This window comes from Coturnix japonica, chromosome Z (genome assembly GCF_054131305.1).
Source record: "Coturnix japonica strain WE chromosome Z, WE-NBRP24, whole genome shotgun sequence".
NCBI classification, from domain to species: domain Eukaryota; kingdom Metazoa; phylum Chordata; class Aves; order Galliformes; family Phasianidae; genus Coturnix; species Coturnix japonica.
Genome location: NC_140702.1, coordinates 60,189,318 through 60,214,490, shown reverse-complemented (window position 1 = coordinate 60,214,490; position 25,173 = coordinate 60,189,318). Strand labels below are relative to the sequence as shown.

At 40.2% G+C, this 25,173-nt stretch overlaps 1 long non-coding RNA gene across 1 annotated transcript; it reads right to left on the bottom strand.

Moving 5' to 3' along the window:
- Window positions 1-11,172: 11,172 nt before the first annotated feature.
- On the bottom strand, window positions 11,173-22,074 carry LOC146754115 (uncharacterized). Its single transcript, XR_014939581.1, has 4 exons — window positions 21,739-22,074; window positions 18,060-18,266; window positions 16,311-16,406; window positions 11,173-13,916 (listed from the first exon to the last, which is right to left on the bottom strand). It is a non-coding gene; the product is annotated as an uncharacterized LOC146754115 (long non-coding RNA).
- Window positions 22,075-25,173: the final 3,099 nt, after the last annotated feature.

Genomic DNA, 25,173 nt, shown 5'->3' with positions numbered 1-25,173 from the left:
GATATGTGCAGGGTCACCAACCACCAGGCCAGGCTGCCCTGAGCCACATCCAGCCTGGCCTTGAAAGCATCCAGGGATGGGGCATCTACAAGCACCTTGGGCAACCTTTACCAGTGATTTCTGTCATGGATGTTTCCATCCCATTTGATAAAGAGCCAGTGCTTCAGTTTCTTAGTGCAACTTCATGGAATACTGACATCCTCACTGGCTTAATGAACTGACTTATTCTTTGCAGCAGCTTTTAAACAGTTTCACTCTCTTCTCCTGATGGACAAAACCCTCACAGAACTACTCTGAATACAGGCAAGTGTGGCGGATCCACTGTGGTGTCCGAGTACCCGAGAGGCAGATGCAGAGAACTCTCCACTCCTTACAAGACACACAAGTTCACAAAACAAACTGGTGCTTGTGTTCAAGTCTTTGGAAACCCTCAGTTATCACCTTGAGGACACTTGGGCCAAAACCAGCCTACAATGCTTCCAGACACCTTTAACCTGTCAGCATTTCTAGGAAGTGAATGTAACCTTCAGAGTTACAGCTGTGCAAGGAATGGAGAAAAAAAGGAGTGTAATTTTATACCACATCATCTTATCTCCTCTTATCACTGCCAGGATGCAAATTAGTCATAGCCTTAGTAAGTGATTACATAAGCATCCCATTAATTTGGTTCATATTTCCCCAAAGATATCAGCAAATTGTTAGAACAACTTGGACTTGTGGATTTATTTTCCAGGCATCATGGACTACTGGCAACTGGGCTGAAGTCATTTATCATTGCGCAACAAAGGTAATCAGGTTAACAAACCAAACTTCTTCCACAAGAGAGAAGCAGCAATAAATGAATAGGCAGTGACAATGAAAAGCCACAAGAGGGTTTGGAGGAGAAAGCAATTTTGGTTCAGCCTATTGTTTTCTGCATCACATTCTCTAGAAATGCCTGAAGATTCATTTGTTCCCATCCAGAATATTCTGTTATGTAAAGCCTTATTTAAATACGGAGAAACAAAGCCTGCATGGAAATGGAAAAGCGTTTGAGAGTTCATCACAAAAGTGGCCAGAGCCCACGATACTGAGTGCTGACGATTTTCCCAGGCCAGGGGCGCTGCTGCCCTCCAACTCTGGCTGAATGATAACACTCACTGCTGTTTCATTGGAAGGAAAAATAAGTTCAAAGAGAAAACTCCACTGTGTCTATTTTTTGTGTGCAAGAATAGGAGGGAGGAAAAGTTCTTTTGGAGGGCGCGTGAAATCCCCTCAGCAAAGCTTAGAGGGACTTGAAACGTTCCAGTGAAGTAGATTTACAGGGCTACTGAGCAGCCCTGCCTCTGCCATTGCTAAATGCCCTCTTTCAGGAGCAGAAAGAAGCAACTCCTTAAACTCCTGCTTGTGCTGAGGCAGGACCCGACTAATGCTTCTTAGGCTTCTCCTTTTTGCAGACCTGAGATCCATGACTGGTAGAATGCCAAGAAAAGTAACATCTGCCTTAAACCTGGGAGGAGGAACAGGGCTTGTTCTGTAAATAAAGTGAAATTCTTTTATCGTCCCAAAGAATATTCTCAGCTGTGAGTACTCTGCCTGGGCACAGCCTGATAAGTACCAGGAATCTCAAGCTGACAGCTTTATTGTTTCTTGAAGCAAACACCCTAACATGCAGAGGGAATGAAAGATGCTGTTGCCTGAACAAGGCGCTGCCAAAGCTGTCCAGCACACAGCCCTTCCCCATAAGCACTGAGTGGATGCAGACCCACACAAATCCCACCCCATCTCCCCTGAGCCTCCTGTCCCTCTCTGGCTGAATAGCACTATCTGTGTCACTGATCAAGCAAGTTGAGGTTCCCTATGGAAACAACAAGCCTGATGAGGTCCCAAGGTGCAGTGGGGGAGAGCAAAATGGGAGAGCTTGTGCTAAAAAATATGGACAATGTACCTTGCCCAAGTTCTATGTCTTTATCCCAAGTTTTTTGAGGAATGCCCATTTGGTAAAGTAAAAAACAACTATCCCACCAGTCTTGGAAGCTTCTCGTCATTGCTAATCACATTCTTCCTCTGCACAGGCCTGTCCCCATGTCTCCTCTTGAAGAAATACAATGATAATAGAACAAAAGAAAGAAAGAAACAGTAGAAAAAAACAAATCTTACCTTTCAAACCAAATAACTGAAAGAAAATATGCTCCTTTGGTATTTAAGGTATTTTTCTGAATACTTGCCTAAGGCTGGAGGAACTATATGACAAATCCCTACCTGATCCAACTCACCCCAAAAGGTTCTAGCAAAGCATCCTCCCTCCACAGTGTGTTCAGGAGACCTCTGTACACTTGAAGTGTCAGAGACAGGGAACCATCTGCTGTGACCACAAACTCTATACTTCTTCACAAGCGATTGCCATTCACTGTGAACTTACTGGAGACTGATAATTCTTATAAGCTGTTTCTGGGCCATTAGTTGGAGTCAGCACCATCACTGCTAGCCTGTGCTGCATATGGTCCATGTACAGAACTTGTGATACTAAGCATCTGTGCTTAAAGAAAGCAAGAAATCTTTCTACACTGTTGAGATAACAAGGGTAGTGATCCAGCCAACCTTCTTACTTCTTTTCCTTTTTTCATTGTTACTCAAGAAGTTACTTTCAACAACAGATTTGTGTTCTTTGGAGCAACAATCCATAGTCATTTCTACACCTAATTCAGAGCTGCAGCAGACCTTCAAGAGTATTCTTGGTCTCCTTCTGTGGTAAACGATTTTCCCTCCCTGCTTTCCACTTATCTGATGAATTTAAAGTCCTGAGATATTTACGGCCTAATCCACAAGAATGGTTTGTTATGTTCCTACTTCTAAGAACACAAAAATTTCTGCTTGAATGGTAATGGGAGAAGCCAATTTGATTTTCATTTTATTTAGGAGATATTTAGTTGAAGTAGTCACAGAGTGTAGCAATCAAAAAGCCATAAACTTATTTAGGTTGCATGACAGTAACATTCATATCTATAACCTCATCTGCACCAGCCATTTTGCTTCACACTGCTTCTATTCAGAATTCAGATACTACATCTAGCATACTCTGCTGGTGGAGGGGATCTTTAAATATAACTGAAACAATTTACTTAGCATATAGCAGTCTTTTCCACTTTATCATATAAGATGCGGTTGATGTACATTTAAGCAGCTCCAGTGCAATTTCTTTTCACTGATAGGTCAACATGTAAGCACTGTTTAGACTGTTCTTTTTAAAGAATGGAAATAGAATGTATTCTTACACGAGTATTCAGCCAACTGAATTTCTTTGCAATTTTGTACAAATGATCTTTTCCAAGCTGAGATCTGCTATAGAGTTCCAATTTCAAGCACAATTCTGGAGAAGCTTGAACATTTGAAAATGAAAATTCATTATTAAACATAAACAGTTCTTTAACCATGAAAAGGAGAATGGGAACAAGAGGAGAAATCATTCTGCTGTGATAAGAATGATTTTTCTCTGCCGTTGAACCATTACACACTGAGAATTTGAAAGAATTGGGGTAGTCTTACCTTCCCTGTCTTAGACTGAGACAATTAAAAGTTAACAGAAGGTATATTAAAATTAGATCAAAATGCCACCATTTTTATATAACCCAGAAATAAAAAGTGCAGCCCTGTCCATTATGATTTAAATCTAAACAAGCAAGTAACAGGAATAGACCCTGGAAATGGTGGAAGTTGTGTGTGTGGTGTGGGAGAGCAGGATTCTAGGTGCACGCATGGACCCTGACAGCAGGCTGGGACAAATCACAAGCCTGGAGAGGTGGCCTGGAGAGGTGGACTGCATGACAGAAGGCATCATGAGAGTGTGCAAGGCCAGAGCAGCCCCTGGCAGCGAAGGGGCTAAATTAGGCCGCACCAATAGTCTGGCACTGCCCATCATCTCTCCTGATGATATGACACATGAGTAAGGGTAAAGCACTGAGAGGACTTTTTGCCTGCTCACAGTGCTATATTGTTTATCAGTCAGCAACCATGCAGCCCTTCCCACCTTCCTCAGCGCATATGGATGACAAAAAACAGGGTCCAACATGGTTTTGTCTCCTAACAGAGAAGTGAGCAGTAGTCATGCAGGAAGGTATGTTTGCAGAACATGTCAACTCCCTGCACTTGCTTGTGCCCACTCATCCTCCCACAGATGAGCAAGAATAGCACCTCATCACATTGCACATGTGGCTCGCCTTCTCCTGAAGAAAGTATTGTAAATTTCATCTTCAGAACTACTTTTCCCATCCTATAAATGTCAGGCTCCTACCTCTCTGCATACTAATGAACAGTTAGTTCATCCCTCAAGAGCAGTCCTCAGCACCAGAGGTGTGTATTTAACAGCCTTCGTCTTCAGGGCAGAGAACACATAACTCAGTCTCTTAGGTAGGTTGGATTTAGAATTGCTTATAGAAGATTAGAACAATAGAGAGTCTTTCTCACAGACCCCCATTGCTGGCAATGCAGAAGAACAAACTGGTTCCCCAGTGTGGCATCCTTGCTCTGTGGCCGAGATTAATTCTGGTCTGCCTGACTTCCATGCATGCCTGGCAAGCTAAACTGATGGGCAACATCATTGCACTCCATCTGCTGTGGTGAATGCAGCTGATGTTCAAAACCTATCCATGACTCTTACAGCAGGAGGCATGTTCAAACCCTATACTACTGCTTTGCATAATACTGGAAATCAAATACTGGCAAATGTCTTAGTTACTGGGCTGGTTCCTGAGTGGTCTTTTTCAAAACCCTTGTGGGTGAGCATCAGAAAGAGGATACCCACCTTTAATCCAACCATATGGATGTCCTGGTGTCCCTCAGTTCCATGGTGGACAGAAGAGAAAGATATCAAAATAAAGTGAGAAATATAGCAGAACTGGAGATGTGGAAAGGGAGGAGGACCGGACAGCAGGAAGGACAGGCTGAACCAGACAGATTGGCAGAGAAGAACATGGGTCTCAGAAGCATGTGCTGCAGGCTGCTCAGGTTGGTCCTGCACAGTGGTGGAGCTGTCTGGGAGTTGCATATATATGAGATGTTCAGCATCAGGGCCAAGCTCTGCATCAGGGCCTACCACCAGCAAAGATGCCACAGAGACACCACATGAGCATCAACATCCAGACCTGGGAATCTCATCTGAGTTCTTCTCTCTCAAGTCAGATTGCTCTCTGTGTCTTTGCCTGTAGTGGTTTCTCTGAGTTGTATATGGGTACTTCTAGCTTGCCTCAGTGATTGCTGGAACCCTTTGCAGGCTAGCAGTGAAAAAGTTCTGGTGTCCTGTGTACATGATCAGCAGACAAAAGCCACTCGGTGTCCTCTGCACTGCAGTGCTTTTTGCTCCTACCAGCATGAAGGAACAACTGTCGCCAGGGCACCACCAGTGATGTAAGCAATAGTTCAGGGTGTTTAAAAGTACCAAATGCCCCGTTCCATCAGATTTGTTAGTGTGACAGAGTCGCCAGATATACGAAATCCTGGACAAGAATAGGTATCTTTGGTTGCTCTCTGCTGTGTTCCCACAGGGATAGGCACATGTATGGAGCAACCACCATGCAAAGCACCACACCTGGATGTGCATAAGCTCACAAAGTCTGTGGCATAATTTCCAGTCTGTGGAAAACATGGGGCATGTTGAGAGAAGGAGGAGAAGGAATTCTGCTGGTGATGGGGTACCAGAGCACACAGCTATGTCCAGCAGGGTCCTACATCTCAAAGTCAGAGCTCAGACAGCAAGATCAGCAAGAAGCAGGTTCAGCATGGGCAGCATGGTTGCTCACTGTCATTTGAAGGAGTGGGAAGGCCATCGATTGCAAGTGGCCCCATCTCTTCTGCTGGTTTCCATTTGGTATTGGGCCAACACAAACCAGCAGCGCTGATTCCCTCATAAGAAATATGTGAGGAACACATGCTGGAAACTGCCTCACCAACCAGGGATGGGAGAGGAGAGAGGGACCAGGGCCATCTATTCGAGGTTAGGGGACACTGGCCTGAGCCACTAAAGACTCCTCTCTTTTGACTCATTCTTCATCACATAGGGTTTCAATCTTAGCAGGAAATAAATTAAAAGTCAACCCATGCTGTCTCATTGTGGCTCTCTACCTTTAACATCTGCAAGGACAGCCCCTTCTGAAATGGAAGTCATATGGATCTTAAATCTTGATCTTCAATTTTTTAAAGCAAGTTCAGGACACAACTCTTAAATCACAGACTTCTGCATTTGCAAATAACTTTCAACACAATTATTGGGTGCAAATGAGGATATAGTCTGCAAATGATCAATTACTTGATTGCAGCAAATCAGGCTGGTAGATGTCTGTGTAACATCACTTGAATCTATAAGGAGTTGCAGCTACAATTATTGGGCATATTAAAATTATAACATGAAAAACAGGAAGCGAAGTGAAGGGTGCTTAAATATTTGGGGATAGTATTCTGTGGACAGTAAGCGAAATCTGCTGTCCTCTTGATACTTACATGTAAGAAAGCATTAGGATAGCACATTAGGATACTGAGTAATACCTAGATTTCCCTTTCTTTGCAGTTCTTCCTCTGTCTAAGTATACAGCCTGAAAACGTTGCATTGCTATATGAGCATAACTGTACTTTTCCCCCTGTTCTTAATGCAATTTTTATTGTTTGGGGAGAGAGCAATATTTACTAGACTACAGCTTTCTCAGATGAATTTCCTTGTACTCATTTCATCATGCTCACTTCACCATGCTGCGCTGGTGCCCAAGACAACAAGTTAAGGGTGAAATGCGGCATGTTTTAGCTTGTAGCTACATAGTCATCCTATGCATGCTAGCACTGAACAGTGGAATTCTTAAGAACTCTCTCTAGAAATGCTGATTATCATTAGTTACTACATCAACAACACCTCAAGTGCCAGCTTTTATTCTTAAAAAAAATTTAAAAAAATGTTTTTTTGGTTGGTTTGTTTTTATAATTGTCCTTTGCTTTGTAGTTTGCTCAGATAATTAATGTGCAAGACACAATGCTATTTCTACTGGCCAGAGCTGAAGTGTGAGTAGGACTTCACAGTTTTAGACCTTACAAAAAGATCTTTTTCAGAAGAATTCCATTGCCTCAGTGCAGTGCCTCTGTGATTGTTTTTGCTGGAGCTTCTTGGCCATGTAAAGAGCTCTCTGTTTCTTTTATAAACCACAGTAGCACACAGGAGAATCAGATCCTTGGATTGAGGAATGGCTTATGAAAGGATAGCAATCACTTCTTTCCAAAATATTTTTCAGGGGAAAAAAAAGACACGAGGTCAGAAGTTTACCTCCAAGTACAGCTTTTTGGCCAAGGACAGTCCAGATTTGACCCGCAGGGATTATCACATTATGCAGCAAGCCCGTGCCAAGCACAGGAACAATACCACACCAGTCCAGTTCCTACCCGCCAAGCAGCCGCACAGAGGAAGAAGCTGGCACTCTCCAGAATGTGCTGTTCAGTACTGACCCCACAGCACGAGTTTGCAGACACCTCAGAGGCTCTCTGACACAGCTGCTAAGAGGTAATTGCAGAAAGGAGGCATGAGTGTGTTGCTGAGACTCCTGTGCAGGTAGCAGCTCTCTGTGAACAGCTGCTGAGGGGAGACAGCGTAATGCTCCAGCCATACTAATCAGCTGGAAAGCTGATAATCATGGAAAGCCCCAGGCCCAGCCATGGAGATCTTTGTTTCTTAGAACATGCAGTCCTTGCAAATATCCCTCTCCCTGCTGAGCAACCATGCTGACTATAGTGTAAGGCAGAGGTGAGCATTGGACTTCTGCACATTTCTTTCCATCTGCTTCCCATCAGCTTAACCAGCCCTGGGCTGAGCAGCACATGAGCACATTCTGCCTCTGTGCCAACAAACAAGAAGGCAGCCTCCTGGTAGGCTTACTATTCCAACTTCTCTAATGTTTCCTTCTCAAATGATTTTCTGCAAGAAATCCTTCTCCAGATAACTTACCATTAAGAGAAAGACAGCATGTGGGTGTAACTGATCATTTGGTAGATAATTTTAACTTTCCTGGGCTGTTAGACTTAAGACATTAAGCAATTCTAGTTCTACAGATAGAACAGAAATGTGGCAACAACTCATCTCTGCTAGCACTTAACATTTTTACAGGTGGGGGAAGTTGTGAGGTGGCAAAATGGCTTTGTTTCACACTCCCCTGGTACTTCCAGCTTTGCCTAGGGCTTTTTGTTGTTCTGAATAATGCAGCCTGTCCCAAATGAACAGAACTGTTACTTTGCACAGAGATGTTCACAATTTCTTTTTTTTCCATGCGTACGTTTTTGTTGCATGTGCAAGAACCTTGTCATACACTGTCACACAGTCCCTTTGTGGTCTTCTGTTTGGACATTCTAACTGATACTCTCACCTTAGAAGACAAAATCAGCTTCCTGGCACAGTCTCATCTGCTCCAAGTGCTGCCATCCTTCACCCCAGATATTTACATTTCACCTAAAACAGCAAACATCTTAGCATCTCAGTATTCTGATGAAGTTAACTCTAGTCCTCTGAATTCATTTGCTTAATGCACATCTCCCTACCATCAGTGCAAAAGAAACATTATTTTTATAGAAAGATATATAACTTGCAATACAATCTAATCTTGTTTCACAAGAACAATGAGAGAGTATTAATTTGTCATAAACTTTTACAGTAGGAACATGGTATGGGGCTGGAAATTACTGTCCAGAAACACTGCTGTGTCTCCATTCTTGGAGGTTTTCAAGGCTTGGCTGGACAAATGCAGGGCTGACCTTGTCTTGTGTTATGCTATCATTATGAGCAGGAGTTAGTATTGGATGGTCTCCGGAGATCACTTCTAAGCAGTATTTCTAGAATCTAATGAATTTACTTATATAGGTGAGCAAGAAAGACATGCACATTGTCTCAAACAGGCTCAGTTAGTCATCTTGACATGAAAAGCAAAACATTTATTTTCAGTGAAGATAAGCTGGGGCAAGAATGATCAGCAGTGTTAAAAGAGTGGTGGCAGCAGCTGTTCTATTAACACAGCAAGATGGCAAATGAATGATTGCTCCATCTTTGTAATCCTGTTCCAGCTATGGAAATATTTGATTGTTTTTTAATGACTTTTTAATCAGCTTATGTGAAATAAATTATAAGCAGGAAACCTCAATAGGAACCTCATCAATAAAGCAGGAAGAGATGTATGTCTGCATGTTGGTTTTACAGAGGAATTTATCTTGATTTATTGTATGTGATTTCCACTACATCATACCCTGCACGAGCCTCTACAAAATTGAGTCAAGAAAAATGTAAAATCTGGTTATTCGCATTCAGATCCAACTGAGGCTAAGCACAGCACCCTTCTTGGCTATGGGAAGATGCAGACTTCCACGCTGACCTATGGTAGACCAGTGTGCAGGGATGCTCTGTCTGGAGGGAAAGGCTGCCATGTAAAGACAGTAGCCAAGGACACCTTTTCAGATTTCTCAAAGCAAGGTCGGATGCACTGGCTCAGACTCTCCTGGCAGGAGAGTATCCTGGTCTACAGGCTAAACAATTATGGGAGATTAGATGCTGAGAAAAGTCACAAATTGAGGATATTTGGAAAATGTGGGGAGTCCATAAAAAATTACAGTAGGTATGGATGTAGGTGCCATATACTCCAGAAGAGAGAAAATACTTCTTATTGCCCCATACGTAATGTTAAAAGTCCTTCTTGCTAACTGTCTGCTTGAAGAACGCATTATAACTATAAAAGTTCTTTGCCCTTCAAGTAAAGTAAAAGATGTGTATTGAATTGCTGTTTTTCCTAACTCCAACTCTAAGAATAGCATTTACAGTAAAAAGAAACTTCCTATAAATATAACACTAAAGGCAGTACTTAGTCATTGAGAAATGAACAAAGAATTTTCCATCTGTATTACTGTAGCCAGTAAAGGTTTACATTTGGATTATTATAAAAGATTTATATAGTGCTGTAAATTTACAAAACTCTTTCCAAACGTAGATATGACATATTCCCTGTCAAAAATGCCAGGGAAGAAAAATGTAAGATGAGATACAGGAGGAATCCTTAGAAAGAGTTAGGGACTATAGAGTTCTGAAAGCATGTGTTAAGTGGATATCAGTGCTCTGGAAAATGTTTAGCCTAAATGTTCAGTTTCTTGCATCAGTTCATACATGTACATATCAGTGCAGGTTAGGGCCTGATTTCTCTTCTATACTTACAGCAGCAAAAATACTTCTTTCACCATATCATTCAGAACTTGCAGCAGGTAAAAATCTGACCACAGGTAAAAATCTGACCACTGATTTTAAATCAAAGACTTAAAACTGGATATTTTCAGAATTAACCCAAAACTTAGAGATCCCAAACTGAAAAAGAGAAACTTGTTTTTCCACAATAATTTCAACAATGGATTTGTTGAGAATTCAACATTGAAACATCATGAATAGATTTTCTAAGCCTTGTTTTGAAAATAGACTTCAGACCGAGGCCAACTGTACTTGAGACTTAAGAATTCCTTCCATGTGCTCCCACAGAGACTTGGGAGCTCAGGCTTGTTCTAAGTCATCTGGCTAGCTGAAAATATGGAGCATTCTGGTAAATTAACACTAGAAACATTTGTTAGAGTAATCTTATTCAACCTGCTTATTTTCTCAATTCTCATTGGGTTTTAATAACACCATAGTTTTTATTTGAAACTCTCTGTTTAATTTTAGATGAGTCAGTGAACCAGAAGAGCTCCATTCCATGAAAGCCTGTTTAAATGTCTCAGCTCTCAAATCCCTAAAACACTATTGTTAGCTCTATAATTTATTCCCAGGGCCTGGGCTTAAGCCCTAGGCTGGGAAACATTTTTCCATCTCTGTCATTTAGAATATGAAACTCTGCTTGTGCGAGTGAAGCACCTTTGAGCAACAGGGAAGGAAAGAAAAATGTTTCAAAGAAATAAGCAAACAAATAAAGACTAAAAGAGAGATTAGGAGGGAAAGAGAGCCCAGAATACGTCTTATCTCCATCCGAGATCTGAAAAATATACTTCAGTTAAAAAGCAACCTTTGTATAACTCTGGTTTAATTCTAGCAACTTACAGTGATGGTCACATCCATTTTCTGATGCAGTGATATTTCCTGAGACCCTGAAGATTAAAAAACAAATCCATGTGGTGGACCAATAATATATGTATATATATTGCCAGAGCTCTTTGGATAACTCACTTCCTTTATTATCTTTTCCAATAGCAACAGTACTGGCCAGATTACAGTGAAGTAAAAGACACAGAATTTCTCATGGGAAAAATGTTGGTTTCTCTGACAATGTTAAGAAAGAATATTAATATAATAACAATTCAAAGGTGCACGTAAGGGCCAAGATCTTTTGCAGCTCTGTGGCAGTCTCTGAGCAATTCAAACCCCTCCTTGTCAGCTGTGCATAGCAAACTCCTGTGGGGTTCTGGCCCTCTGCCCTGCGAAGTGTGGAAAGTTGAAACTCTTCCAGAACATGAAGGCAGGGCCTCTGCTTTTCTGTATCACATGCCTCCTTCATGTGCAATACTTCCCCAGTTCTCCTAACTTTACTGCTGCTTGTTTGATCATCCTTTGGGTCCTCCATCATTCCCAGAAGCAGCTTGAGCATTCATGGCTGGCTTTGAGGCATTTGTACAGTGGAAGTCATTCAGAATGGACAGTGGCAAAGCTTGCTTCTGCCCAGGCTCTGCAGCTTTATCCTGTGTCTTTCTTCTGAGACTCGTCAGAAAAACATTGTCAGAGGAACAAGACATGCACAGCAGCTGGGTGATGTATACGTGGTGCTGAAATTTGGACATGCAAAGACAGAGAGGAACCTGTTTCACCCAGAAAGGCATGGTGGAGAGGCACTTCAAGTGATGGATATCAGCCTGTAAAATTAAACTACATGGAGGGGAAAAAAACAAAAAGGTGCCTATTTGTTGTAAATAACTTTGTTAGATCTTCTGTTCCCCTTTATTCCCTGGGATCCTCCTGTAGCCCAGTGATTTACCTGAAAACAGCTTGATGTCTAATAATATTAAGTACCAAGTACCACAAGTGTATGTCCATTAGCACTGGTGAATCTAGAGGCATGACACCTGCTAGTGTTAAAGGTAAGACCGGAGCAGAATGCTAAGACCAGTTCCAGTCTGCAAGGAAGTCTAATGGTCTATATATGTAAGGCCACAGATTAGGAAGGGTTTAGCTCGTTTTGTTCAAACTTATGAAACTGCAAAGTACTCACTGTGTAGTACGTAATAGCAAAACAGGAACAACCATAATAGTGTCAAAAACCAAGACTTCCCAAACTTTTTACATAATTCACATACAACTCAAAATGCCCACGGTGTTCCTAAATGATCTGCCAACCTCATAACCAAGATCTTCTGGGAAGAATCAAAGACAGGTTTTCAAGTGCATTTTGTTGTCTGAAGATGCTGGGAGAATCTAGCAGGATTTACAAATATGCCAGTCACTAATTCTGGTTGCAGCTTAGAATTAATGACACCAGTGAGCTAGGATGCTTTTAAAATTCAGTGAAGGTGTTCTCTGCATTTTAAGACTGCAAGGCAAATTTGAAAACCTGGATCTTGCACTGTCAGGTGAGATGCTCACAGATGTGCACAGCCCACAGTCCATGTATTTCTATGAATCTGAGATTGCAAGATCTGGCTGCACAAAATACTCAAGAAACCTCCAAGATTAATTAAAACTGCATTTGTTCCTGGTTCCAGCTAGTGTTCATTTTCTCTTGCTGTTACATCTTGTAAATGAGTGCTAACTCTGTGCATGTAAAACAAATGAACATCCTTCCTGTTATGTTGTATCTGGAATTAAAGCCTGATTTGATAATTACACCTTTACTGCAGTAAGCAAAGATTTCCCATAAATCTAGTAGCATAAAATAAAAACTTATATTTTGAAGACAAATAGGTTTAGAAACACTGAAAAACAAAACCATGCGTGGAAAGTTCAGTCCAAATGCATTGGCCTAGTTGTCTATGAATTCTCTCTCACTGGATTTTCCTAGTGTCTTTCTAAAGAAACCAACTGTTAATTGGCCCACATGTCTGATATTCACATCAAGCTAGTTCTCTTTTAGGATATACAAGAAGGCTGCTGGACATCATTTGGAGAGCATCAGAGATAACCTGGGTTACTCTACAGTGCTGTTACACAGTTAAGACTGTTCCTTTATGTTGACACAGAACAATTTTGAGACTCCTTCAATACTGATAAAAAGACTCAAGTTTATCTGGAAAACTGTTTGCAAAGCCCAAAGAAGCCTCCAAGATTCAGTAATTAGATGTTATTTATTCAGAGTACTGTATGCAACCACACTTTTAATTCAACTTTTAGCCACAAAGCCTTGTTTTTCTGCATGAAAGGAGAAGGGTTATTCATACTTGTTTCTTTCACTTAGCATGAAGAAGCACCTTGGAGCAGTGCTATTCTATATGCATTGCTATTGAAGGTACAGGCTGATCATGATTGCTATTTACTCATAAACATTGTCCAGTGGTGGGGAAAACAACATTGTAAAAACAAAAACACACAGTGAAAACAAAAACCAGAAGCTGCTCTCCTATGAAGCTGATGACCCATCACTGCCTCACTTCTTCATCTAGTAATTCAATTAGAAATGCACAGACTATTCTGGGAGCTGAGACAGGAGTCCCATTGTCTTTCCTCCTGTATAATAACTATATCCTCCTACCCTCTGTCCATAGTTCTGCTATTGTCTTCTAGAATGAACTGCTTGCTACAACACTTATTTGATGATAGCATGTTGTTATCCTTTTGATTCAAGTTAGGTGTACCCTGTGAATACCTTTAGTGTCGAGCTCTCCTGTGGCAGACACCTAGCTCTTTGTTCCAGTACACTGGAATATCTGCTTGGTTTTAAACGTCTCTGCTCTGCTGAAGTTGTGGCATGCTGTGGATGAAAAGAAGTGAAACATAAGGCATCTAGGAAACTTTAAATTAGAAAGCAAGATGGTAGGGGAATTTAGATGAGCAGGACATTTCAAAATGTTTTGAGGTTATGTAACTAACTTCTTTCTAAGCCCAGTTAAAGAGCACAGCTCTCTGACTTGATACAGCTGTTAGAATCTTAGGAAAAAATATGGGTCTTAGCTTTGATTTATACTAATATAGTAAACCTCTGGGATTAGACAGCAAATAGACAAGTTTGGGGAATACTCCAAGGAGAAATTTCAGTGCCCACTGTGACATCTGGATACAAACTGAAAAATGAGGTTTTTGTAGAGTTAGTCGGTTCCCTACCTACAGTTCAAAAACTTTACAGTCCATCCATTACACCCCACATTAAAAATATCTTGCATGCTTCATTTCATAAGAGAATTGCTGCTATCACAGTTGCATTTTGGTTGAATGCTTCAAAATATTAGTAGGACACATTTACTTTTGTAGATCAATAAATCCATATAAATGTGAACATGCATGCTTGCAAACATACACAAGCCGTGTAGATTAAAAGAGTTAAAAATAATACCACATTATACATTTCATCCTGGCTCTTACCAACAAATGGGATGTGGTGGGGGTGGTTGTGGGGAAGTTCTGTAATTACAATTCGTGTTCAATGAATGAACCAAATTACTTCAGTCGATGTAAAATATCAGAGCTGCTATTTTAGGGTTGGGTAAATATATTTAAATGGAGGTGAAATTTCAGGGAAATTTTTGATTATCATATTATTATTTCTAATTCTAGACGGTGTTTTTAAGTATGGCATTTCAGACATATTTATGATCATAGATAATTAAATGACTGTAGGCAAAATCTCATTTCCTTTCTTTTACTTTTCTGATCTTCAGAACAACTGAATTACCGCTGCTCCCCCAGCATTCCAAGTGGTAGTCTTGGCATTGTGATAATTCCTGTACTGACCATCTGTATTTTCAATTATACAGGAGTTAAAATCTCAAAATACCATCAATTTCTGCCTGCTTCAGAATTACTTTCAGCTTATTAATACATACTTCAGCTAAATCTACACCAGCAAGTTTTCCTTCATATTCCCAAAGACACACTTTGCATCTTTACACAAAGCTTTCCAAATCCCTGAAAATTTGAGTCCAGCTCTTCTACCCCTTCATATACGTGCTCAAGACTAGTGTCCTGGTGTTCTTAGCATCCTTTCCTTTCCTTTCTTTGCTTCACAGAAAAAAAAAGAAAATAAAATACATAAAAATAAAAAAGGAAGGAAGGAAAGGAAAGGAAAGGAAAGGAAAGGAAAGGAAAGGAAAGGAAAGGAAAGGAAAGGAAAGGAAAGGAAAGGAAAGGAAAGGAAAGGAAAGGAAAGGAAAGGAAAGGAAAGGAAAGGAAAGGAAAGGAAAGGAAAGGAAAGGAAAGGAAAGGAAAATGTACAGCTGTTTTTCTAGGTCTGTTGTGCTGACAGAGATTTGACCGCTATCTTTGTTCACTCATAATGTTTTTCTATGAGCTCAAAAGGAGTGCAGAAAGCACCTGCATCCACTTCAGTATCAGTCTGGGAATATGCCCTGTCAAAACCTTTGAGATGCTATAGACCTCTGTCTGTATGTAATGCCATGAGTAACGCTTCTTCAGCTGAACAATTACATCATCAAGATGGCAGGTATTTTGAATGATCTACATTCTACTTGGGCTATGAATAACAGTCTTACACAAGTTACAATCAGTGTAAAATAGAAAAACCCAAGCATTAGAAAAAGTTACAAAGCACACAGTGTTCCACAATAGAACCCAAGGTCCCAATTACAACCTGAAAGGAACACATAATTTGCACATACAGAGAGGAACCCTTGTCCCCAAAATGTGCGTAGTAACATAAATACATGAAGAAGCACACAAACCAGATATAAAGCATGTATTTCAGGCAACCATTGAAAAACCAAGATAGCAAAAAAACAAGTTCAGTTGCTGGCCACAGGAACTGTAAATTTTTCAAATTCCTTATTTTCTCCTCAGAAATGTTCTAGCTCTACATATAAGCTATATTGGCCTTTCTCTGACAGTTTACACCTACCTTTATATCTACTGAAAAACAACTACAAATAGTTTCTTTGATATTGGATTATTGTAAGGGTTTCATTGGATTTGAAAATTTAGAAAAGCTGAAGAAATATTGATTCAGTTTTGGCCAGTCAAGGATTATAGTCTCTGTCCAGTGTGGTTCTTATAACGGAGAGCAGGAATCATTTCAAGATCATACAACTAGTATGTGATGAATTTCACTGATAAAAATAAATCTGACATGAATAAACTTCTAAAAATCTATACGTAAACAGTAAACAGGGTAAACATCAACATAATGATATCTCACATTTCTTTTTACTCCAGTTGGTCTTCTTGTGTAGCTGCAGCTTACAATGAATGTACAAAGAAAATTTCCAGCTGCTCTTCCCAGACAAGAGATAGACTGGGGAAAAAATAAAATAAAATAAAATAAAATAAAATAAGGAGTCAGAGACATATCCTGTCAGATCTCCTCAGACCACAAGGAAACACTTTAGGAACCAGAGTGGAGCCAGGAGCCACAGCCTGAGCCTTAGCAGGACTCCATTACCTCTAATTACATACTGGTTTTGCCCCACAGATGTTTCACCTTTCTTCTGAAGGGACAGAATGCCCAGAAGATAATCCTCATCACACTTCCTTAACCACACCCAGCTAAATGCATATATTTAATTCCTGGAAAATTTCCCTGTAAATTTGTTCCTCCTGTGCTTGAGTATTTTTGTGGTACTTTTGACAGTGTGATAGGAAAAACAAAACGCATAGATGAAGTAAAACTGTGCTGTCTTCAGGAAGTCCAGATGTCTGGTAGGTATCCAAATATCTAGATCAAAATCACTTTTTGGTCTAGAAATCTATCTGGAATACCGTGCCAAGGATATTAACAAAGCTAATTTTGGTAGTTTTTCTTTTTTTATATCTCTTGGAAACAATAGAAAACCGACATTTGGCATTTCCATTTGGAGTTCCACACAAACAAGGAAGTAGAAAGGCAGAGGAAGTGAGAAAAATGAATGACTGTTTGGTTTGTGGCTTCTGAATAGACTCACTGAAGTCTATGTCTCTATTCACTTGCTCACCACTAATTTAGGACTCCTGTCAAGGTGAAGTCTCTGTTAAAGCTCTGTTCATAGTCAAACACTCTCTGATTCCTCCTGTGATAAGCAGTGGTCAGCTGAAGCTTAATTTTAATCACTAGAGATCTTATTTGTTCTCTCAAGCCCTCATACTCCCAGATGTGTCTGTGGTCATACATGATTAATGCTTCACATAGCCAAGAGCTCCAACAGGACAAGGGGCAATGATTTCAAACTAAAAGAGGTGAGATTTAGGTCGGATATAAGAAAGAATATTTTACAATAAGTGTAGTGAGGGACTAGAATATGTTGCTCAGAGATGTGGTGGATGCTCCATCCCAGTGGATGTTCAAGGTAAGGCTGGATCAGGCTCTGTGCAACCTGATGTAGCTTTAGGTGTTCCTGTTCATTGCAGGGGGATTGGACTAGATAACATTTTGGGATCCTTTCCAGCTCAAACAATACAGTGATGATTCTATGATGTCTTGGATAGCAATGTTGCAGTGTACTGTTGATGAACTGGGGATGCCCTTGACCATGCAGGACACCTCAGAATGTTTCACAGAGGTCAGAACTACAAACATGGCGAAGTACCAGAATGAGTATTTGGGAGAAAGAGAAGAAAGGACTTGTGACTAGACCCTCATACTCTTTCTGCCCTGATTTTTCCTCCATAAAATGAGAGCCATAACATTTCTTCTCAATAAACAGAAGAGGAGAAGGTACTTCTGTAAGATTATAAAATACATATTCATACTCAGCAAAATGTTCAGAAACACATAGATTGAATTCATTTAATTGTTCTAGCTCAGATAATTAATTCTTGAATGGTAAATGTTTAATTTCAACATTCTCTAAATGAACTTTGACTTCAAATGAGTGCTTTGTTTTAAGGGTGTATCAAAGTTTTATGTTCTTATATGGCTAAAGGGAAATAAAGAAATGTTATCTGCTGAGGCAAAGAAAAATATTTGCTTTACCTGACATTAATTTACTGTCATAGTAAATTATTTTTTTACTGTTGCTGTTCATAGAAAAAGCTCATCTGCAGATCACCTCTATGTGAATTTTCCTCTCCCCCCATTCTGCTGTTGGGTCAGTACTTCAGGTTTTCTCTCCTCAGCCAGGTGTACATGGTCCATGAACAACAAGACTACAGTCAAAGCTCTCTGAACTGGGCTGTAAAGCTGGAAAAAAAAAAAGGAAAAAAAAAAGTGAATAAGACCCGTAAGATCAGAAATGTGTTTTATGGGAACAGTGGGAACATGAGGGGAAAAGGTAAAGGATATCAGTGCTCAAAATTTTCACTCTAAATCTAAAAATTCAGTAATTTATACAAATAGAAAATTTTAATTTTCTTAATGAGCAGCAGGAAAAGTGAGGGTGGATTAGAGTTGAAGAGCTGGAGAATGGGCAAAAGGAGAAGGCTGGGGAGGGCACCAGGGTGGATAAGGAAACACAGGAGTTTTCTGCACAGTGCTTTTCCCAGCTGAGACTTAAACAGCTTAATTACCATTCCACGGAGACAAGAAAACATAGGGTCACTAACCACTTATCCAGAAATTGTAAATTATCTGGTAACATTTCAAAGTGAAACATATAAGATAATTTTACATCTGTGATAAATGTCTTCAATCTTGAAGACTATTTTTAAACGATATCAGAAGAAAAAAAGCCCTGATATTGGAATCCTACATGTTCTGTATTCTGGGGTTATTATTTTTATTTTCTTGCAGGGTCATGCCTCTGCTTTGAAGCCTCCAAGCCCTTTCCTACCTATCTATAAGAAAAGAGGATATGCACATGTGTATTTATTCTATAGCTGTGTGAAAACGAAATAAAAAGTTCTATTGAAAAAAAATGTACAATAAATCAATTTATGCAGATTTATTTTTTCCTTTTCAGAGGATAGTCTGATCTATTGGATGGCAAAACTGTCAACTGAAAACACCTGTAAAGTGCACGGGACAGCATTACCTAAAGGGAACAAATAGTCCCAGTTCCCTACAGGCTCCCAAGTACTCTGCACTCCATCCCAAAACCAGAGAGTTATGAGAGATAAGCATGCACTGTTTAGCAGTGTTCATTTTACCAGGATATTTTTACTTATGTCTATTAAATATAGATGCATGCATCTAGCTGCTAGTGTGATAACTGCTCCTATTCTCTTGACATCATGCCATGGCTGCTAAAGAGTCAGAATTCTCAGGATGAGATGAGGATGCTAGGTAGCATGGGGATCTTCAGCCAGAAAGAGGGCATCTGTTGCAAGCACACCTGCACAGAAAAATGATGAACCAGGCTGCCCAGGTATAACTTCAGTATAAGTTTCCCATTTTAAAGAACAATAGGCATTATCTGAAAGGGTTTAAGTAGTCTTGCAGCTGTGAAGTCAGTATGTTCCCAGAAGTCTGAGTAATTTAAACCTGCAACATTACATTCAGAATGACACCCTGAATAATTTCGTCCATAGCAATTAATTCACAGACATCAGGTATTTCCTAATGTAAATGGTTTTTAAGTGCTACAATTCAATACATCAGCTCAGTAGAGTCTTTATTGTCACCATGGCACACACCAAACTGACTGAGAGAAAGTCTTCATAATGCCTTATGCTGCAAGGGGCAAACCCAGGGCTACAGCACACTCCAGCCGAAGAAAAGAAAACACATGAGGTACAGTGACTCATCCACTGTTACACCCTGGCTATGCACAGTTGCTACCTCCCAGCACAGAACCAGCATTTAAGAGAGATGAAGAGGTCCATCACAACAACTGGCAGCATCCTGATACAAGTGGCTGTTGCCTCCAAAAGGAAAGCAGCAATGAGAAGTAGGTCAGGAAGATGGTTCTTGAAGGAGCAGCAGCATTGCAACATCCACATGAAGTGACATTCATGTTCCTCATAAAATTCCGTACAAATACTGCACTCTGCAATTTATGGATGGGCTGTTCAGTGTCAGATCAATTGGACAGTAACTTTAGGGATGTGGTGATTCCCTAATCATCTGAGTTTGTTAACAGCCTTATCTCTGCCTCTCTGCAATATGCCACCAACCTCACCACACACCTCCTTTCCTTACTCAAGTCCACAGAGATAAACTAACTGCTCTTGCCTCTCAGGGACAGGGTGAGTGGGCTAGGGGATTAAAAAAAAAAATAGCATTTCATCTCATCTGAGGGAAACAAAACAACTAAATTCCAATTTGTGTAGCAAAATTGTCTTTACCAAACATAATGACAATGTGCTTTGAACAGATATGTCATCTGAGGTTTCCAAGGGCTGAGTTCCATATAAAAAAAAACAAAAGAATAAAAAAAAAACAACATAGAAACTGCATACAAGTAGTTCTAGACCTGCAGGACTGTTCTGTACAGACTCACTAAATTGCATTTATGAACAATGGTCCTTTTCAAACCATGCCATTCTATGATTCTATGATAACAAAACATCTGGTTTAAATACTCATTGTACTTGAAGCTCAAACCCAACAAGGGTGGAAGTTCTGCTCTATTTATTTATTTATCTATCTATTTATTTATTTTGGAGGGTGGAGGGGGGGTTGTTTTTCCATGGCATTACTCAGTTTAGAAGAGAGACTGAGTGTCCTCAGCCCCAAACCTCTGCTCAGAGCAGGGCCAGCTCTGAAAACAGATCAGGTTTTAACGATGAAATTGGGATTCCATCCTTCTGAAGGTAACTAGTATTTGAGAAGTGTTTGCCAATAGTTCTGACTATTAAAAGATTGTGTTTGATGTTTCAAGGTCAAAGGGACCAAGAATATTGAGAACTTTGGGACAAAACCTGGAATTTATATAGGAATTTCAGACAGACAGATGAACTGATTCCGTTTGGTGCCAGCTGAAACAGGAAAAGATAATGTGGCCTGTTAAAATCTGAGAAAAGGAGGTTTCCCAGCAGTTGGGGTTTGTGACATACAGCAGCAGACTGGGAGACTTGGAGCTCCCCCTACAACAGTGCCATCCCTTGAGCCTGAAGGGCTAAGCAGACAGCCCATGGGGACACCTCCTTGCCCAGTAAGAAGAGCCACAGGGGCTGCCTTCCAGTTTTTAAAAAATTCATCCAAGCCAAAAATTCACCTTGCGTGTTTTAAAATGGGGACCGAGGACCTGCAGTGGCTTTGGTAGAAGGAGGCAGGAAAGAGCTCAGAATACACAGGGGAAGGAAACAAGAATGAGGAAAACAGAGTTTATATCCAGGTGTGTGGGCTTGTTTCCATCTAAACCAACATGAGCTTTTCTGCCAGAAGGTGGGAGAGCAGGAAGATCTCAGTGTCTTGATAAACATCATGACCCAGTTTCCTTGACTTACTCTGAACTGGAACCTAATATGTTCGAATAATTAAAAGGCTGTTCTGCATCGGTCATCGTGATCTGTGACACATTCTTTCAGTAGTTCAGTCAAGTTATTTACAGATATGTCAACAGACTTCTCACTGATTAGTCAGCTGAGTCAGGGCTTCCTACCTGCTTCAGGGGATCATTATACAAGTACACTCTGGTCTCCTTCTCAAGACAGCTTTCTCTGCAAGGCTAACCCAGAACTACTGGTTCACTGGGTCTTTAGAAAGGAATCTAATAGCATATATGATAACAATTACATATTAAAAGAGAATTCAAAAGGAAAGCAAACACTACCTTTGTAATTCCTGATGAGTCCATTGGTTGCAGTAGCGAGATGAAGCCATGCTCAGACTTCTGAAGGGTCAGTTTCAAACTCAGCCATAGCTGTTACAGAGAGCCTGACCACAGCAACCAAAAGAAAGTCAGTTTTCCTTTTGCTCTATGAACCACTATTTCTGGAAGTAAAGATCCGCTGACCTCCAAAAAAGTATGCCGAAAATTGCCAAGGATCTTTTCCCCAGGTACACAGCTAACTGGGCAGATTTACAAGGCAGGAAGCATTAGCGTTGAGTCTTAACAGAGTGCAAGGAGAGCTGCCACACACTTTCACCCACAATGCATTTAGTACCGTGCATAAACAACTAGATTCTGAGAAAAATGTTTGCTGCTAAATGTAATTAATATCTGCCTAATCATTAATACATAATGACTCTCATTAAATGATAGGAATCCTGAGTTTCCCAGCATTAATTACGCAACACAAAGCATTGCCAGAAGATATCATTGATGTCAACAATTTAATGTGATTCAAATATACATGAATAAGGAGAATGTTCACAATAATATGGTATAAAAAGCAATTTCATATGAATTAGGGAAAATAAAAAGACTCTTCTTGCAGCATCAGCCACGTGTTTAGTAATGGGTTAATCAGAAGCTTTCCAGCTGGCTGGCTGTTTCCTAATTGCCCATTGCAGATTTATTTCTGCCTCTTCCTTCCAAGGGTGAGGTGCTGGCCTTTCCACTCCAGACTGCTGTGCTGGACAGAGCAGTTAAGTAATTTGGCAATTTCCAAGTGCTTATTAAATTACTCCCCCCCCCACCCCCCCCCCTTTTTTTTTACCTAGTTATAAAATACAATTGCTGTGCAATATCTAACAGAGTGCAGAAGACTGATAATAAATTGCAGATCCTGTGTCACCAGTTCAAAAATCCAACCCTGGCAGTGAATGTGGCTGACTTTCTGACAACTGTTTCCACAGCCTTCTTAAGGTGGAGGAGATGGGAGCCGCTGAGCTTGAGTCCTTGAACCGTGGCTGGGGAGCCGGCTGTGTGCAAGGCTGCCCACTCTGCAGCCCCATCAAGAGAAAAGGAAAGTTCTTCTGTAAACAAACACTTGTGGAGAAAACTGAAAATTCAGCATCAACTGAGAGTGTGGAAAAAGGAGGACTGCTTTTTGTTGTTATTTTGGCACTTGCTGTTACTCTGTTTGGCAGTGTCTAAATACTGCCAGTTGTCTCCAAGCTTTTGGCCTTTCTTTTTCATACTTCTTAATTTTTCCACAAGCGAAATGGAAATAAAGCAATAAAGCATTGGTAAAGAAATAAAAAAAAAAAAAAAAAAAAAAAAAAAAAAAAAAAAAAAGAGAGAGAGAGAGAACCAGTTTTTGTTACTTTTTTAAAAGCAGCATTTCCATCAAAAACTTTTGTTTCACTCAGTTATTACTGAAGGAATTAACTTTTCTTACAACTGTTGGATTACCCATGAGGAGGAAAGTAAGATTTCATTGCTGTTCCAAAAACTATAGGAAGCAGCAGAGTCTCCCATTGAAAATATTCACTGCCCTGCCCTCTGATGAGACTTTGTCAATGTTAAAACAACTACAATTTTGATCATACGTAGCTTTCTCTGAATTTTTAGACCCCAATCACTTTAATTCTGCTATAATCTTGGAACAGCGGAAAACAGCCAAGCATGGGAGCACGGAGAGATTCCCTAAACGTGTGAAAAGATGATGAACACCAATGAAGATTTCTACACACCCATTAGTGCAATTAGTCCATTTGGGCTAATTAATAGAACATCCGGTATGAACAGTCTCAGTCCAGTTTAAGGGTGACTTTGTCCAGTTGAACTTAAACCTGTTCCCAATCAGCTAAAGAAAAGCTGAGATAAACCTGGATTAAATCAAGATTGGAATGTACAGAGAAGGACTGCTTGGAAATTGCATCCCAAGGCACATGCTTACTTCAGCTGGCTGAAGCAATGATTTATATGATGGTGGTTGAAGATGGAAAGTACATATTAACACAAAAAGCATATCAACATTTAATTGAATGTAAGGGATGTTTTGGAAGGTCTTTCTTCATTTTTAATACGATATTTCACAAGACTGGAATCCTTGAGAACTACTAGAACCAAGAAAAATAGTGAATTATAATGAAATGATGGGAATAGTTATTGTATCTAGATGAGAACAAAGAGCTGCATGCAACGTGAGTGGCAGAGGATCAAGACGGGACCTCAGTTTTTATTATTTTCACACACACATACATAAAAACCACCTATTTTTTTTTCCCATCAAAAAGAAAAAAAAAAAAAACAACAGCAGCACAGCATTTCTAGTACAATAGAACGTGCCAGGGAAAGAATGTAACCTGGAGTGCTGTGAGTGCTGTGACTTTATGAGTCCTGAGTGGTCAGATAAATAAATTCTACACAGAGCACAGCAACTGGGGAAGTGAGGCAGACATTCTGAAGTGCAGACCCGTGCCCACCAACACTGATGCTCAGAGGGATCAGATCTCTCAAGACTCTGGTGTGGGTGCTGAACTCCCCTCTGACACAGAAGGCTCTGCCTGGCAGGAGTCAAATCCTATGTATGAAGGGTTTAATGCCCAGACCATGCTTGTAAATGGAGTTGTGCTGTCTGAGTGACTGAGCGTAGACTTGTTTTTTTGGAAGATATACCAGAGAGATCAACTGCATCATCAAGGATCAGCTTATCAGCTTTTTCAGAGTGTACCCTTTCCTGCTGAGATCAGATGACAAGGAAACAGAAAGAAGTTTGAACTTTTTCTTCTGATATTGTAGAAGAACCTCCAGGGGAACAACAGAAGAAAACAACTCTCCTCGGTCTCCTGCAGATGAGGAGACAGAAAGGTCAATTGAGATTATATTAAGCTTCATTTTAGGGCTGCAATACACACTGTTCTTATCACAGAAATCCTTCTTTTCTGCTTCTGTGCCCCAGACCTGCTTGGTATGCATCTCACTTGCAAACAGTAATGATAATCTTAGGTATCTTCTATCCAAGACATATACATAGCTCAATGATTAGATGTTTCATGTCAAGTTAACATTGTCTGAGAGTTAATTGCATAACTAATCTGTCATATGAATATTTATAAAATAGCCTGTATCACACTAGCGATATATTTCAGCTTCCTTACTTACAGATCTCAAAGCAGCATTAAGGGATGCTCACGTAAGAAAATAGCATGGAAGTGTACTGGCCAGGAAAACAAACAAACAAACAAACATATGCAGAGCTCCATATAAGCATGACAGAGTTTATATCTGGGACCTCCTAACACATTGCTTGGCTGTGGTAAGGTCTGAAGAATTTTGATCAATCTTTCCATTTTCTGGTCCATCTATGTAACCAACTGCCAGCCACTGAGTCCACTTATACAATTTTATAACGTACAAATGTATGAGAGAGCAAAA